Source organism: Myodes glareolus, chromosome 12, assembly GCF_982192425.1.
Source record: "Myodes glareolus chromosome 12, mMyoGla1.1, whole genome shotgun sequence".
Lineage (NCBI taxonomy): Eukaryota > Metazoa > Chordata > Mammalia > Rodentia > Cricetidae > Myodes > Myodes glareolus.
Genome location: NC_142037.1, coordinates 24,398,292 through 24,411,080, shown reverse-complemented (window position 1 = coordinate 24,411,080; position 12,789 = coordinate 24,398,292). Strand labels below are relative to the sequence as shown.

At 43.4% G+C, this 12,789-nt stretch overlaps 1 long non-coding RNA gene across 1 annotated transcript; it reads left to right on the top strand.

Annotated features, from left to right (window-relative positions):
* Positions 1-10,801: 10,801 nt before the first annotated feature.
* Positions 10,802-12,480, top strand: LOC146892268 (uncharacterized). The gene is made up of 2 exons (XR_015004691.2): positions 10,802-11,168; positions 11,867-12,480. It is a non-coding gene; the product is annotated as an uncharacterized LOC146892268 (long non-coding RNA).
* The last annotated feature ends 309 nt before the right edge of the window (positions 12,481-12,789 follow it).

The following is a 12,789-nucleotide window of genomic DNA, read 5'->3' as shown; positions in this document are numbered from 1 at the left end:
AGGACCCTATATCCTTCTTCAGAGACACCTGCACAGGCTCTTGCCAATCTATTAGAAAAAACTAGGAGGTGAGATCAATCTCGATGATCGGTCGTCAATAGATATGTGAATAAGAAAAATGTCATACATACAATCACTCAGAGGACTATTACACAGTTGTAAAGAAAAAATAAAATCATGAACATTGCAGGTAAACGTCAGAACTGGAAAATACTGCACTGAGTGAGGTAACATGCCCAGAAAGAAACATGTGTTCTCTCTCACATGTAGTCTACATTCAAATATTTTGTTCTTAAGTTTGAGCCCGAGAGGAGCCTGAAGGCTGGAAAGACATAACAAGGGAGAGAGTGGACTAGATTACATGGCAGGTGATGGTAGAAAGGTGGAATGCCGGGTGTGGAAAGGCTAAAGAAAGAAGGTTGGGGGGATGGAGGAATCAGGGGATGGAGAGGAGGACTAACTCAAAGGAAGGACGCATGAAAAGCCACCTGGAAGCCTACTTCTCACAACCCAAGTAAAATATATAATTGGAGAGATGGTATGAAAGAAAGGGGGCAACAAGGGGTTAACAGACTAAGCAGGGTTGAGGGTGAGGAGAAGGGGCAGAAGGAGCAGTGGTTGGTCCACCAGAACTAAGGTTGTTTGGAAAGGCCCGATGGGTGCCAATGAGTTAGAAAGTTAATTTCATAATATCACCTAAAAAAGAGTTTTGTGGAAAATGATGCTCTCAGAAGAAATGGCTTATTAAAACTACAGTGCTGAATGTGGGCCACCTCCCTGAGAGTTATTGGTCCGAGAGAGAGGTCTGGTCACGAAAACAGCACAGACTATTGTCACTTTTCTCAGTTCACCGCCACAACTGCAGGCCAAGACCCTACACTTGGGCTACAAGACATCCAGAAAGTGGCTTCCAATCGACCAGGACTCCTCTTCCTTGCTGGCTAGAGTTCATAGCGCCAAAAGGTGCCATGCTAGAGGAGAAAGCATCAATTGTCTGATACAGTGCTGGGCCTGTGCCAGAATACTGCTCTGCAGGCAAGATCTCATTAACGCAAGAGGGACAATGACTATGATGGGATGACCAACTTCTTTCTGATTGGATCTGCAGACTGACTGGCAGGAGGGAATCTCACACCTGGTACTGTAACACAGATTAGAAGCCTATAGCTACCAAGGCCCTAGGCCCTAGGCCCTAGGATAGAATCTGCTAATGTTCTTTTGCCAAGGGGTGGTGCTGTCAAATTTCTCTTTAAATATTATCTTTATGCTTATAAACTTGGGCTGTCCTTAACTCTGGTCAGAGAAACTTCTTTTTGCTCCGGGTAGCAGTCAATGCAGAGTTGGACAAGAAGTAAACATTTAACCCAAACCCTAAAATTGGAGAGCTCGATCACCCTGCCTCCACTCCACCAAGGCTCAGGGAACATTCAGAAAGACAAAGAGGAAAGAATGGAAGAGCTGGAAGATGGAGGAGAACTGTGGGATGCTGTCTTCTGGATTACCTGAACAAGACCTGTACAAGAGACAAGAAAAAGCCAGCTAAAAAAGGAGAAGGAGGTACTTCTCAGGTCCCACTCCATCCTAGGAGCTATTGGCAGGTAATAACTGTTGGACAGCAACAGGTTTTTTCCTTTTTTGAGGGCATGGCCACTGGGAGATTTCCCATGCTCCAGTTGAAGGCACTCTACCCGTGCACATATTGGCAGCACCAATTGGACTTAGTGGCTTATAAAAAATTAATACAATAAAAGAACATATGAAGTTGAGAGGGGGATGAGTTAGAAGAGACATTGGGAAAATTGGAGGGGAGACTATTGGGTAGATATGATCATATTTTATTGTATATGTGCATGAAATTCTTTATTATGTATACAGTGTTCTGTCTGCATATACGTCTGCACTCCAGAAGAGGGTACCAGATCTTATTACAGATGTTTATGAGCCACCATGTGATTGCTGGGAATTGAACTCAGGTCCTCTAGAAGAGTAGTCAGTGTTCTTAACTGCTGAGCCATCTCTCCAGTCCCCATGAAGTTCTTAAGAATAAAGAAAAAAATCAATTAAAAAAGGAGAAAAGAGAAATCAAAGACTTAAGTCAAAAGGCATTCTTCTAGCAATAGCAATAAGACAACATAAGGGGATCAAGGGGATTCGAATTGGAAAGGAAGAAGTTAAACTCTCGTTATTTGAGACGATACGATAGTGTACATTAGCGACCCCAAAAACTCTACCAAAGAACTCCTACAGCTGATAAACACCTTTAGTAATGTGGCAGGATACAAGATCAACTCCAAAAAATCAGTTGCCCTAATATACACAAAGGATAAAGAAGCAGGGAGGGAAATCAGAGAAACTTCACCTTTCACGATAGCCGCAAATAGCATAAAATATCTTGGGATAACTCTAACCAAGGAAGTGAAAGACCTATTTGAGAAGAACTTTAAGTCTTTGAAGAAAGAAATTGAGGAGGATACCAGAAAATGGAAAGATCTCCCTTGCTCTTGGATTGGGAGGATCAACATAGTTAAAATAGCAAATCTACCAAAAGCAATCTATAGATTCAATGCAATCCTTATCAAAATCCCATCAAAATTCTTCATAGACCTTGAGATAACAATAATCAACTTTATATGAAAAAGCAAAAAACACAGGATAGCCAAAACAATCTTATATAATAAAGGAACTTCTGGAGGCATTACCATCCCTGACTTCAAACTCTATTATAGAACTACATTATTGAAAACAGCTTGGTATTGGCATAAGAACAGAGAAGTCGACCTATGGAATCGAATAGAAGACCCAGATATTAACCCACAAACCTATGAACACCTGATTTTCGATAAGGGAGCTAAAGGTATACAATGGAAGAAGGATAGCATCTTTAACAAATGGTGCTGGCATATGGATGTCAACCTGTAGAAGAATGAAAGTAGATCCATATCTATCACCATGCACAAAACTCAAGTCCAAATGGGTTAAAGACCTCAACATTAATCTGACCACTCTGAACCTGATAGAAGAGAAAGTGGGAAGTAGTCTACAAGACATAGACACAGGAGACCACTTCCTAGGTAGAACCCCAGTAGCACAGACAATAAGAGAATCAATGAATAAATGGGACCTCCTGAAACTGAGAAGCTTCTGTAAAGCAAAGGACACTGTCAGTAAGACAAAAAGGCTACCTTCCAACTGGGAGAAGATCTTCACCAACCCCTCATCAGACAAAGGTCTGATCTCCAAAATATACAAAGAACTCAAGAAACTAGACACTAAAACTCAAATTAACCCAATTTAAAAATGGGATACTGAACTGAACAGAGAATTCTCAACAGAAGAACTTCGAATGGCCAAAAGACACTTAAAGTCATGTTCAACCTCGTTAGCGATCAGGGAAATGCAAATCAAAACAACTTTGAGATACCATCTTATACCTGTCAGAATAGCTAAAATCAAAAACACCAATGATAGCCTATGCTGAAGAGGATGTGGAGTGAGGGGAACACTCATCCATTGTTGGTGGGAATGCAAACTTGTGCAGCCACTGTGGAAATCAGTGTGGCGGTTTCTCAGGAAACTGGGAGTCAACCTACCTCAGGACCCAGCAATTCCACTCTTGGGAATATACCCAAGAGATGCCCTATCATACTACAAAAGTATTTGTTCAACTATGTTCATAGCAGCACTATTTGTAATAGCCAGAACCTGGAAACAACCTAGGTGCCCCTCAATAGAAGAATGGTTAAAGAAGGTGTGGAACATATACACATTAGAGTTTTACTCAGCGGTAAAAAACAATGACATCTTGAATTTTGCATGCAAATGGATGGAAATAGAAAACGCTTTACTGAGTGAGGTAACCCAGACACAAAAAGAGGAATATGGTATGTATTCACGCATAAATAGATTCTAGCCATAATTAAAGGTCTTTGAGCCTATAATTAGTGATCCTAGAGAAGCTAAACAAGAAGGTGAACTGAAGAAAATCATATAGTTATCCTCCTGGATATTGGGAGTAGACAAGATTGCCAGGCAACCTTGGGTGCATGGGGGTGGGGGGTTGGAAGGAAAGGGAGATGGTTAGAAAGAAGGGAGTAGGGGAGGATTGGGGATAGCTTGGGGGAATGGGATGGGGGGAGGGAGGAAGGATTGATATGGGAGCAGGGAAGTATATATCTCAACTAAGGGAACCATTTTAGGGTTTGCAAGAGACTTGATTCTAGAGAGGTTCCCAGGTCCAAGGAGAGGTCCCCAGATTGTTCCCTGGACAGCAGAGGAGAGGGTGCCTGAACTGGCCTTGGCCCATAACCATACTGATGAATATTTTGCATATCACCATAGAACCTTCATCTGGCAATGGATGGAGATAGAGACAGAGACACATATTGGAACACTGGACTGAGCCCCCAAGGTCCAAATGAGGAGCAGAAGGAGGGAGAACATGAACAAGGAAGTCAGGACTGTGAGGGGTGCGTTCACCCACTGATACAAGGGGACTGATCTATTGAGAGCTCACCAAGGCCAGCTGGACTGGGACTGAACGAGCATGTGATCAAAGCGAATTCTCTGAATGTGACTGACATGGGGGCTGTCTGAGAAGCCATTGATAATGTCACTGGGACTTGTTTCGTCTACATGTACTGGCTTTTTGGGATCCTAGTCTGTTTCGATACTCACATTTCTAGACCTGGAGGGAGGGTTGAGGAACTTGAACTTCCCACAGGGCAGGAAACCCTGACTGCTCTTAGGACTGGAGAGGGAGGAGGAAAGGGAGAGGGGGAAGAGGGAGGGTTTTGGGAAGAGGGACGGAAGTGGAAATTTTTATAAATTAATAATAATAATAATAATAAAAAGAAATAGAAAAAAATTCTGAATTTCATATGAAAAGGCAAAAGACTCTGGATAGCCACAGCAGTTTTGAAGGAAAATAATACTGCAGGGATTACCACACCAGATGTCAAGTTATATTCTAACAGGCCCAGAGACCTTAACACAACTGAAGCCATGTTGGAGGCACCATTCCTACCTTAGAACCCAACATGTGGACCCCAACATCTGCCAAAATAGGAACCAAGATTTAACCCACTGAAGACCTAGTCCATATTTCCAGGACCTGAAAAGTCTCTAAATGTATTAACCATGCCTTTTCACTTCCATAGTTTCGCTTCTTGCCAACTGTTCTTGCTAACCTAAGTGTGTCAACCAGGATGTGGGTTTTGTGCATAAATGGAAAATAATGGTGAGCTTTGGGGCTGCATGATTTGGGCAAGTTCCCCAAGCAGTCACCAGCTGACAATACAGACTTTCTATTTCGCTTTAGGATGGCAAGTGTTCTCTGGAGGCAGAATATTACAGAGCCATAGTAATAAAACTGGTATTGGCACAAAAGTAAACAGAAAGAGCCAAGTAACAGAATAAAAGTCCCAGTTTTAAGCATATTGAATTACAGCCATCGACATGACAAAAACACACACTGGGGGAAATACAGTATCTCCAGCAAATGTGCTGGGATAACTGGATATCTACATGCAGAAGAATGAAATGAGACCCACATAGATCACCCTGTGTAACATGAGGGCCGGGCTTGTCAGGGTTTTTGTCCTGCCACAGTCATTTAGCCCCAAAGAAAATCATACAGAGGTCTCCATAAGATTATAAACTGATTGGTCCATTAGCTCAGGCTTCTTATTAGCTCTTGTAGCTTATATTAACCTATTATTTTTATCTATGTCAGCCACATGGCTTAGTACCTTTTTCAACGGGGCAGGTCACATCCTGCTTCTTCGGTTGTCTGGGCAGAACTGCGGGAAGAGCTTCCTTCTTCCCAGAATACTCCTGTTATTTGTTTGTTTGTTTGGGCCAATGTTTTATCACTAATATAGACTATCTATGTGATTTTCTTTGGGGCTAAACAGCTGTGGGACCTGGTGGGAGGACAAAAATCCCCACAAGCAGGTCCTCATGCTACAACCCTGCATAAAAATCAACTCTAAACCGATCAAAGACCCCAATGTGGAACCTGAAACCCAGAAGAGAGCACAGGTAGTGCCCTACATGACATAAGTATAGGAAACAACTTGCCGATGGGGCCCCATTTGTTTGGAAAATTCCAACAATTGACAGGTGGGCCATCATAAAGCCCAAAGGCTTCTGAATGCAAAGGAAATAATGTAATTGCAAATAAAGATGAATCTTGAGGCAATAGATGGGACTGGAAAATACACTGAATGAGGTAACCTAGAACTAGAAAGACAGAAGATACTTGTACTCGCTTATTTGTGGGTTTGAGGAAGTCTACAACCTGGAATAATCATAGAAGAAAAGAAATTAGAAATAGACTATTTGTGGGGTGGGAGAAGACGGAGATCTAGATGGGGGATAGCAAGGCACAGATGCAATAAAGGAGGAAAGGGGGAAATGTATGTGAGTGCTTAACAGAGTAGAAGGAGGGTAATATAGGGGAGGGAGAGGAAGGAGAGGTAATTAACATTAAGAATGTTCAGGAATGCTTTAGGGAAACTCACTATTTTATAAACTTACTTACACACACATATCCTATATCACCATATAAATAGCTTGCGTGTGTGTCACGTAAACACACATATACTGTAGCACCATATCATTATAGATAGCTTGTGTGTATATCACATAAACACACATACAGTTACTATATGCAGTTTCTATGCAAGATAGGAAAATGTCCCCCCGACACACACACTCCCAACTAGTCAGAGATCTAACAAAAATCCACAATGACAGATAGGGACACATCCCTTTCAGTTGTTGGTCAGGAGGGCCCAAGGGACCCTCACAACAATCTGGGTAGTTATGATTGCTCTTGGTTGTCTGCCAGAACACGACGGCAAAAGTCTACTGGAAGGACCATACATTTGTGTCACAGGGATTGGAGAAATCAAGTTAGACCTGACCTCCCTGAGGGCTGGCTCTCACAGTTTGGGCAGGGTTATGCGTGCTGCAAAGGGGAGCAGAAAATCTACCAACAATCCAATGCAGCTGTAAAGCCCGAAAAGCACAGAGATGATGGGATAAGTAAGCTATCCCCAGTGGTGCAACAGCAGCATTTGTGTCTTGGGGGCAACCAACAGCTGTCTTGGTGGACCTAAATCCCACTTAATGTGTGTGTGTGTGTGTGTGTGTGTGTGTGTGTGTGTGTAGCACTCACTCCTAGTATTGTAAACCTAGGTAAGAATTCATGGCTAGAGAGATCAAAGTTCCTAGGGGCAATTTAGTGCTGCCGCATTACTGAAGTATTAGAGTTTTCGACTGTCTTCTGAACATGCATCCTCATACCCATAGGCGAGTACAGCTCTTGCATCTCATCAAAGAAGCTTCTTTTTGTAGCAGACGAAGACCATTAGGGTCATCCACGATGACTCAAAATGCAGAGAATAAGTGATTGTAAGGTGCCCAGCTCCAGGGGAGACATCTGTAACCACATCCTGTACCTAAGGCTCAGGAAACTGAAGAAGGGGCAGAAAGGCTTTACAAGCCTAAGGTTTTGGATGACTGCTGAGTAACAGGTTCTTCTGGATAAGACAGGATGGTTGCTCCTGTCAACTATTAAGAATATGCTTGCTAAACAAGACAAAACCAATTGACATGACAACATGGATGGAGGAAAATTTTGAAAGATCTAACCCCTAGGTGAAGATCTACAGGCAGGCAATGGTTATCGAGGGAGAGACAGTGATCCTTTTTCCTTTCCTTTCCTTTCCTTTCCTTTCCTTTCCTTTCCTTTCCTTTCCTTTCCTTTCCTTTCCTTTCCTTTCCTTTCCTTTTTCCTTTCCTTTCCTTTCCTTTCCTTTCCTTTCCTTTCCTTTCCTTTCCTTTCCTTTCCTTTCCTTTTTCCTTTCCTTTCCTTTCCTTTCCTTTCCTTTCCTTTCCTTTCCTTTCCTTTCCTTTCCTTTCCTTTCCTTTTTCCTTTCCTTTCCTTTCCTTTCCTTTCCTTTCCTTTCCTTTCCTTTCCTTCTTTTTCCTTTCCTTTCCTTTCCTTTCCTTTCCTTTCCTTTCCTTCCTATCCTTCCTTCCTTTCTTCCTTCCTTCCTACTATCCTTCCTTCCTTTCTTCCTTCATTCCTTCCTTTCTTCCTTCTTTCCTTTCTTTGTTCCTTCCTTCCCTTCTTCCTTTCTTTCTCTTTCTGGGAAGAAACTCCAATCCTAAGGGGCCAGCTCTAAATATAGATGAATAAAGGCAACACTAATTAGACTCAGTATGATAAATGTGTGCATGTATATTTATATGAAAATAACTTCATAGGGGTAATAAATTTGAGATGGGTGGTTGGGGGACCAGTGAAAGCTAGACAGGAGAAACGGGGAAAAAGGATAAAAACAGATTGTACTCAAGTATGAAGTCCTCAAATTAAAAAAGGAAAAACATAGGAACTAAAGATAGATTATGAATATAATTAAATAAAATGATGAACAGGCCTGCCTACTATGGCTCCCTCCTGGTGTACAGAGCTATCAAGATGAACAGGGCCGTTTCCCTGAAATTCTCTTTTATTTCCACATTTCCAAGTACTGAAAAAGGTAGAAGGTCCTGAAAAATGCATAGTCAAAGTGGGGTAGGTACTGGCTTGTTTCAGCTCCAGGTCCTGCAAAGTTCAGGAAAAGCTCCCCAAGGCTTCAAGCACATGGGCATATGCCATGCGTGGGCCCAGCCTTGACCAACAGACTGCCAGTCTCCATGTAGTACTGAAAGCAGCACCATTGTCAGCATCCCATTCCTGCCCAGCACACACCCTTACCCAGACCCTGGCTTGGCTAGGCTGGGACACTGTACCAGAAGGAGAGGTGTACGCATCACAATGTGTACGGCATCATATGTGAGGTCATTGGTTACCTAGGAGATGGCTGCCACAACGTTTCCCACAAGCTCAGTTGCTCACAGACTTTAGCTGTGTCTTCTCTGAAAAAAATGACCAGAAAGCTTCCTAGACCTCTGGGCTCTCTACGAAACCCACCTCCTCCACCATCTCCTCCTTCTCTTCGCCCAGACTCCTTTCATTTCCTGTCTGTGCCAGTCAGCACCTCTTGGCCTGCTGCAAAGACCAAGTCCCTTTCTGTTAACCTTCCTACCCACTTTCCTCCTATAAGGCACACTTCCTTCTTCCCCACCTTAATGGTTCATATGCCTTCCTCTTCCTCTGTCGACAAACTTCCTAAGTGCCCCGATATTTCTTTCCCTTCCTATAGCTCCTCTAAGTGTCCCCCAGCTCCTCCTAACAGCCCTACCAAAGTACTGTATTTTATCTCATGCCCACCACGAAGGCAGCTACTGACTGCTACATTGGGTAGGTCCAAATTTGATTCTGGGAAGACTTAGTTGGAAAGGGTACAGGCCATGATTTTCAGGACTTGGGGTTCTTAGCAGCCTGACATGCTGAGTCCAGGGAAAACAAGGATGATGAAGCCAGAACTCAGCCTGGAGCCTCTCAATCCTGACTCCTCCCCGGGCTCTTCTCTTTAACAGGTCATCACTGAGAAACACCCCAGACATTCCAAGAGAAACCAGTGTCCTTAAAGGCTACTTTGCAGAATCACCAAGAAAGCTTGTTCTTTCATGGGGCAGTCCGGAAGACTTTTTCTGTGGTGACTGAATCTCCTTCAGGGTGCTTGTCCTTCAGGAGCAAGGATGAAATGTCCCAGGACACAGAGACTGTAAGCGAAGAAAGCGGGTGGGAACTGGAGCCTTGAGCAAGTGTCATTTCCTTACTTGTCAAGCCCTGGGAGGCACAGCAGCAATGCAGTATGGGTAGGAAGCTGAGGGCTGGGCCACAGTCTCCTGGTAGGATTTGGAATCTTTACTATCATATGTGACTGTGGATTACATTAAATAGCTTCCTGACCCAGTTTCCTAGCAACTGAAAGGAGGTTTCATGAGTCCGAGGCAGTGAACGAAGTAGTACTTGAGTGTGCTCACTAAGTGCCCACTAAGTGCCCACTAAGGATAGATAATCTCCAAAGTGAGGGAAGACAGGCAATGGGGGAGAATGGACTCTGCTTGTGCCTGTGCTCTGCATGGCCCATGTAAAATGTGGCAGAGAACATGTTTTGCACAGTTCCTCTGAGTCAAATATAGAAAAAGTTTAAGGACTATTTTGCTCTAACAATATCTTGCAGCGCCCGAGATACAATACTGTCATGCCACCGTGAAATTCAATGACTTCGGCTGTATGTAAAGCATTTGCCCGAGTTTCCAATTAGTTACTTGGTTTCTATCTCTCTCCCTGCCCTCCTTCTCTTCCGGTTCTCCTCTTTCCAATACCAAGATGATTTCATTGGCAAAAATTGGCACAAGCTGTCGCCAGCTATATTTCAACTGAGACTGACTGAGGAATTTCATGCAAGAATTTCAAGGCAAGAGCTAGAGTTTCCTGAAAGAAGCTTCATTGATAAGGAAGGGGGTGACAAATGGTCTATCTAGTTACTCAGTGGATGCCAACATGGCAGACAAGTTGTAGCTAACAAAACGGGAACACACTAGAGGGACAGCCACTAACAAAATGCAACAAAGGCAGAAATATATGTCTAACTGGAATGAGTTACTACCTTAAAATGACCAAGTTTCTGATGAGACAAGAAAATAGGCCCAGTCTACATGTTATCTCTATTTTACATACATACACATATATACATAATATACGCAATAGCTATATTTCTCTGCCTATGACAACTCCACCCACAGTGGGCAGGTGGTTCACCCTACTAAAAAGGATGACACCACATGTCTGTTGACCTGTCATTCACCCAGTGATGATGACAATGACAGCAGCCTCTGGAGAAATGCACTCAGCCATCTTGGGTGCTGACTCTTTCCATTTCACTTCTTCCTGCTTTGGAATCCCCATGACAAACACAGTCACTCTCCTTTCAGCCCCACCAGGTGCCAGTCACACTGAGTTAAATGATTTCTTTAGATACTCAGCTGACACCACAGTGCCAGACAAGCTGCCGTTGACAAAACAGGAACACGCTAGAGGGACAACCACTAACTAAGCATCTTGAGATGTTGAGTTTCTTGTGACTATATTTCAGGATTTCTCTTGGACTGTGGAACTCAGATGGAGCCTTCAATCAGCCGATGGCATCTTTTCATTGATTTTTCTGTTGACCCCTATTGGATACTTCGTCACAATGGAAAACCAGGTAGATTTAAAGGAATGAAGCCCTGTACGATGCAAGGCTATAGTCCTCTCAGAGAGCCTATTTTACACACTGGAAGGATTTGTGTATGGTTCCTGAATGTCATTTGGTGTATATCAGAGACCAAACTGAAAACAACCAGAGTCACAGACTGGATTTCGCAAGCGCAAGTGTCAGAGTCCTTGGCAAGTATGGGTCATTTCACTTAGTAAAGACTGATTGCTCAATAGTCAGGTAGGTGTGGCTTAGAGAGGTGGGAATTAGACTAAGCTGTATACAAGCCTAGATTCAGTTCACTAGTCTAATGAAGCAGGTTGTCTGTTGGTACTGCTTCCCTTATGAGGTGAGATGTGCCTGGAAGCATCTCATGAGAGGTAGGAACACAGGGATGCACCATTACTGTCAGACCTGAAAACAGTCATGGGAAGTGCTCCATACCTGTAGGGCTACTGCAGGAAGGCCTGGGCTACTCGATTTGGGAGGACTGGTGCTAATGTAGAGATGAAAATAAAATTACTCCGTCTCAGTTGGAAAACAGTTGGGGACAGCCTATGCAGATTTTTGCCAATGATATCATCGTGGTCACGGAAGGAGGAGGACTGGAAGGGCAGGAAGGCAAGGAGCTGGGCAGAAATCTAACTGGAAACTCAGGCAAATACACAGACTGTAAGTTACTTAACGCACCCTGCCTCCTCTCCTAGGAAAGCGTGGCCTGGTGTGTGTAGCTGGAAACGGCGCAGAGGAAGCACTGACCTTCCAGCATAGTTCATGTAAGCTTACCACACCACAGGAAGCAGAGCTGCGGCTGCTTCAGCCATGGGCACGGTTCAGGCCCTCCATGTACTTCAGTTGAAAGATGCATTTGTGCATCTTAGAAAGCGGCACATGCACTGCGTGCCCGTTCACCATTACAGAAGTGAAATGAGCTACGGACCGTGGTGAAACACGTACTTCACAGATAGAGCACTGGACTCATTTAGAATATGCCAAGGATCTCGACCTCAAAGTGGAAAATGAGGCACTCAGTTGATGATAGGCAAAACAGTGCACAGACGTCTCACAGAAGATGTAACGTCATGCACACGGAACTGGCTTACATAGACTTGGGGTGTGGCCATTCTCTGGAAGCCAAGAAACCTAGGGGCTTCTACTTTGGTTCTAGTCCCTCTGGTATTGTTTTGGATTGTTTTATTTTGTGTCTAAAGATACTGCAGAGACAGTAAAACCTTTATACCTTCATTGTTTAATCACTTCATTTTGCTTTTTTTAAAAAATCTCTTTCTGGAAATTACAATAAAAACATGCTATAAAAAGCTACCACAACTCAGATATTTCACCTATAACCTTTAAATAATAAAATGTTTCCTGACGGGGTGGGGATGGCTCAATGGTTAGGCACAGCAATAGCTACCATCTGCAGAAAACCTGTGTACTGAACGGGGGTGGAAAGTGTCTCTGCTATGGTCAGGGCTTTGTACTGACTGTGAAGAAAATTACCACAGTTTCTTTTCTGTGGGTTCAAAGAACTGATCTAAAAATTATACAGAAGGGAAATGACTCCAGGTAACCCAATAGGAAGGATGCCCTAAGTCAGAGAGTTGGACTTCTTGGGATAACAAGTGCC